The 5,643-nt window shown below is 44.2% G+C and overlaps 1 non-coding gene across 1 annotated transcript; it reads left to right on the top strand.

Moving 5' to 3' along the window:
• Positions 1–2,291: 2,291 nt before the first annotated feature.
• trnak-uuu (transfer RNA lysine (anticodon UUU)) lies at positions 2,292–2,364 on the top strand. The gene has a single exon. It is a non-coding gene; the product is annotated as a tRNA-Lys (tRNA).
• Positions 2,365–5,643: the final 3,279 nt, after the last annotated feature.

The following is a 5,643-nucleotide window of genomic DNA, read 5'->3' on the forward strand; positions in this document are numbered from 1 at the left end:
CACAGAAACAGACTATTTGGCCCCAACTAGTCTCTGCTACACTCAAGTCTCCTCCCAAGATTTCCCATCTATATCAACCTCACTCAACTGTTTCCCTCAAATGCTCGATGCTACTCGCTTCAACCACTATCTGTGATAAACGTCTAACCACCTCCAGCTGTATAACCCTCTGAGGTCTCTTGCCTATTACACATTCCTAATTTCCATTGATGATCACACCTGTGTACCGAGCACTGGAATTTTCTACGTAACCTTCTCTGTCCTCCTTTAAGATATGTCTTAACACTTAACTTTGACCAAACTTTGGATCACTTGAATTGCCGTAATAAAGTATTTATGTGGCTCAGTTTCAACTTGAGTCTGAGACACCTTGTTTTGCCGTTTTAGTGAAATACAAGTCACTATGCAGATTGCACTGGTTCAAGAATCTTCACCACCGTCTCAGGAACAATTCAAAATGGGTAGTGTAAACTGGCCTCGGCTTCATTTCCTATAAACAAATAAAAACAGAGTGGTTTTTAACGGAATTGTTGTTGATCGTAATGATAATGATTATAGTTCATCTGGTTAAGCTCCTGGTCTAGAATAGGATGTGGGTGGTTGGGGATTCAGTGACAGTGGTACCATTGAAGCTTGGGTTTTGCCTTCTAGTTTGAATGTCCTTGAATCACGTGGTGACCTTTCAGAGTTCTTTTTTTTTGCTAAATCCGCTTCTTGTGAGCCCTGAAGGTCTCAGCATATTTGTTTTGCTTATGGGAACTTCTGTATTAATCTCAACCACCTGGAGTAGGGAATGATGCATTCTGGTGTAGGGCTTATGCCCAAAACATCGACTCTCCTGCACTCAGATGCTGCCTGACCTGCTGTGTCTTTCCAACACCACTCTTTTCGACAGCGATGCTAAGCAGGTCAACAGTGCAGTCTAGATAGCAATTCAAAATTGGGAGCAGTTTGGCAAAAGTTGATGGTGGTTGCCGCTGGCTGGTTCTGGTTGGTTATGGTTGCCATCTTTCCCATATGTCATCGGTTAATGGAGAACTATAGAGTACTCACCCCAACACAGTCACATGGGTCTAACTATGGGGGCAAGAGCAAGATGGTGTGTGCTCAATTTGGGAAAAAAATAGTGAAGGAACTAAAAGAGACATTAAATGTGGCTGTAAGTTCCAACTGTCTGTTGGGAAGAATCAGAGATGTAAGGAAACAAACCACAAATAAAGTGAAACATTACATAAATCAGATAAAGTTTATTCACATGTTTACTAAATATGACACACTTAAATCGCACCACTTTACAAAATTTACACATTTTCTGCCAAACTCATCTCAGGGAATCTTGGCTTTTTTTTTATTGATGTCTTGGTAATCTTTCAGAAAAGCAGTCATTCATTATCCCAACTTCTGGCCTTATTTATTTGATGAATGCAAATCCCTGAAGCCAAGCGATCACCTCCCCATTTGTTGAGTTTAAGGTGTTATAGATTAGATTAGGTTAGATTATTTACAGTGTGGAAACAGGCCCTTCGACTCAACAAGTCCACACCGACCCTCTGAAGAGCAACCCACCCAGACCCATTCCCCTGCATTTATCCCTTTACCTAAGACTACGGGCAATTTAGCATGGCCAATTCACCTAACCTGCACATTTTTTGGACTGTGGGAGGAAACCAGAGCACCCGGAGGAAACCCATGTCACCATTTAGTCTAGTGGAGGGATCACAGTTGGGTAGTGTGCAACATTGTAGGTGTTTCTCCACAGGTGCATAAAAGGGTTTGTAATCCAGTGGGATGCAGGGGCCCTGTCTTGTCCTGAATCGTTTAGTAAAGAATCACTCTTGCTCCGGTAGCTCAAAGCCCAGTATTCAACAGCTAGAATTTGTCGCAAGGAATTTTGTTGCAACTTCCCCACACCTTGATCCAAAAGATGTCTCCTGGCAAATCTTTCTCAGAATGGTAGATTCATAATGAGACATTTAGACAGGAGGCAGGCTGTAGGTAGATTGAACGAGTCGAGTTGGGGTGGAAAATGAAGCAACAATGGTTGCTGCCAGTTTGTGGGGTTTTGTCAGTGATGGATATATGGGAGAGTGATGTTTGCAAAGAAAGGAAGCCAAGAGTGTTAAGCGAAGTATTCCGTTATGATGTGCATTGTTGAGTTCAGCTGAGTGTCCACAAGTTGTACATGTGATGACCTGTACCAAACAAGTGCACAGCACTCTGCTGTGGAGTATGATAAGGCAAGTTAAATAATGACACGCAAATTCGTGAAGCATTCCATATTTTTTACATGAGCCTGGGTGGCTCAGTCGGTAGAGCATCATACTTTTAATCTGAGGGTCCAGGGTTCAAGTCCCTGCTTAGGCAGTCACTTTTAAATTGCACTGCCACGGAAGAGAGAACGTGCAGTGCTAGCAAATCAAACTCAATACACCTCACGTAATGGCAGTGGGAAGCAAGCACAGGCCAGATTTGGCTGGATTTCTGAACTGTCGCAGTTGCTGCCATACTGGCTGTGTTTCTCCCACAATGCATGGCTTCTGTTTGACTTGATTTCTTTGGGTGGCATGGTGGCTCAGTGGTTAGCACTGCTGCCTCACAGCGCCAGGGACTCGGGTTCGATCCCAACCTTGCGTGACTGTCTGTGTGGAGTTTGCACCTTCTCCCTGTGTCTGTGTGAGTTTCCTCTGGGTGCTCCAGTTTCTTCCCATAGTCCAAAGTTGTGCAGGTTTGGTGGATAGGCTGTGAAATTGCCCTTAGTGTGCAGGCTTTGGCCTTGGGAAATGCAAGGTTACAGGAATAGGATGGGGGAGGATGGGATGCTCTTTGGGAGGCCTATGTGAGCTGAATGGTCTGCTTCCACACTGTTGGAATTCTATGAAATGTCTGTTGAAAGGTCAGCTTCATGTTGGGGTTAGCACTGCTGCCTCACAGCACCAGGGTTCAATTCCAGCCTCGGGTGACTGTCTGTGTGGAGTTTGCACATTCTCCCTGTGACTGCGTGGGTTTCCTCCCACAATCCAAAGATGTGCAGGTCAAGTGATTTGGCCGTGTTAGGTGCATTAGTCAGAGGGAAATGGGGCTGGGTGAGTTACTCTTCGGAGGGTTGGTGTGGACTCGGTGGGCTGAAGGGCCTGTTTCCACACTGTAGGTAATCTAATCTAATCTTATGGAGGGATTGTGATGAAGATTTACCAAGCCAATTCCTTGGATGCATGGATGGACTGACATATGAAGAGAGACTGAACCAATTAGGGCTTTATTCTCAGGACTTCAGAAGAATGAGACGGGGATCTTACAGAAACCTATGAAATTCACACAGGATTAGATAGGGTAAATGTAGGAAGGATTCTGTTGATTACCAGGGAGTCTAGAACCAGGGGCCAGAGTTTTAGAATATGGGATAGACCGTTTTGGACTGAGATGAGGAGAAATTTCTTCACCAAGGTAATGGTGAGTCTGTGGAATTCTCTGTCACAGAAAGCGGTGGAGGGCAAATGTTTTCAAGAAGGAGCCAGATATGGGTCTGAAGACTAAAGGGATCAAAGAGTGAGTTTTGAGAAGATTTGTAGCTCAGGTTGAGATTCTGGATGTAAGTTTGCTCACTGGTCAAAGAGTATTCAGACAAAGTAGGAACAGGGTACTGACTTGGAAGATCAGCCATGATCATACTGAATGGCAGAGCAGGCTCAAAGGGCTGAATGGCCTACTCCTGCTCTTATTTTCGATGTTTCTAGGTGAGGTCGGAATGTTATGGTGAGGGGAAGAGTCACTGCTTTTAGAAAGTTTTGAGGATAGGAACTGAGGTCGGAGCTCGGTACTTATCTCGCTGTTTTTCTCCAACTCTCATATAATGTTCACTTCTAGGGTGTAGGTTTGCTCACTGAGCTGTAGGTTTGATATCTAGATGTTTCGTTACCTGGCTAGGTAACTTCATCAGTGGGGACCTCCAAATGAAGCGAAGCTGTTGTCTCCTGCTTTCTATTTATATGTTTGTCCTGGATGGGGAACCCCATCCAGGACAAACATAAATAGAAAGCAGGAGACAACAGCTTCGCTTCACTTGGAGGTCGCCACTGATGAAGTTACCTAGCCAGGTAACGAAACATCTGGATATCAAACCTACAGCTCAGTGAGCAAACCTACACCCTAAACCTCAAACTGAGCTACAAACCTTCACAAACCTTGCAATGTTCACTTCAGCAGATGGACCAACAGCGTTATGGTTTGCCCACCCGAGCCACTCCTGGCTGATATTGAGACCTCTGAAATGGATGTTTTTCTATAGATATTGTCACATGTCATCCCTTCTTCCCTCCAACCGATCTCCCTGTGCCACTCAAATAATATTGCTGTTCACCAATAACAGAAAATATTCAGCAATAATGAAAAAGAAAACATGCAGAATTCTGAACGCCCTGGCTGATAGTGACCAGGAGACCAATCTTTAAATCCTAGGAAGACCCCCCCAACATCCAAAACCATTCTGGTTTGATGATAATGTCTTGAAAGGGGTGTGGAGGGGGGGATGCACAGAATCTACAGTTAAAGCAAGAGGCCATTCCACCCCTATATGCACAGTGATTACTCTGGGCAGCCATGTGGCAATTCCTCCAGAGAAAACCCCCATTTCCAAGTTGGCAACAGCCAGTCAGGACTGACCAGTGGTTATGGGGTATCGTGCCAGAAGAGGTGCTCCCCGTGTAAAATAAAAGCTACCTGGAATTGGGAGAGAGGGGGAAAACAAGCTACTTATTTCAGCAAGAGGGCTCAGTTCCTACTCAACACATTCCAAAAGCAATGCCCTTCCACCTCATCAGAGCACTGCAGACCTCACTGACCCTTATTCCAATCCACTCCACAGCACTGTACATCTGTCTGGCAAAGGTCCCTACACACACAACCCATAGGCACCCAATTGAACTTGATGATGCTCATCACAAGTAGAAACCCAGCTTCTTCTCCGCAGACTCCTGTTTTATGTTTCCAATTTACCTCCTCCCTTCTCTCTTCATCTCACTCTATCAGCACAAGCCTTCTATTTGTTTTCTCCTCATCTGACCATCTGGCTGCCCTTCAAAATGCATGATGGCATTTTTCACCAGAAGCTTTCCTGTCACTAAATTTGCCCTTTTCCCCCTTTTTGCATTCAAATAAATAACACGTTGAACCAAGCCAACATTCATCTTCTTGCTTGCATAACAATTTTGTCCAGTTCCTCAATCTTACAATCTTTGAAAACCATAGAGAATGTCCCTTTAAACATAGCACTGAGAACATAGGAAACTTTCTGAGTAAGCCTAACCTGTTTTGGTTGGTTATAACCTATAATTTCTCCCTAAACATGTGGATTAGTGCAGTTTTTTTTAAGGGACAGAGCCAGAGGTCATGGGTTCAAACCCAACCAGGCTAAATTACACAATTGAATGGAAATTAGTGGACTGAAGCAATAAGATTAGAAAAAAAAACAATTTAGGGATGCTTCTGGATTGTGGGAAAAACCAGATGGGAAAAGTGAATGTAGCCAAGTTTGTAGATGACACAACAACAGGTGGGAAAGAAAGTGGTGAGGATGACACAATGAGTCAGCAGAGGGACATAGACAGGTTAAGCATGTGGGTGCAAACTTAGCAGATGGAATATAAT

This window comes from Chiloscyllium punctatum, chromosome 18 (assembly GCF_047496795.1).
Source record: "Chiloscyllium punctatum isolate Juve2018m chromosome 18, sChiPun1.3, whole genome shotgun sequence".
NCBI classification, from domain to species: domain Eukaryota; kingdom Metazoa; phylum Chordata; class Chondrichthyes; order Orectolobiformes; family Hemiscylliidae; genus Chiloscyllium; species Chiloscyllium punctatum.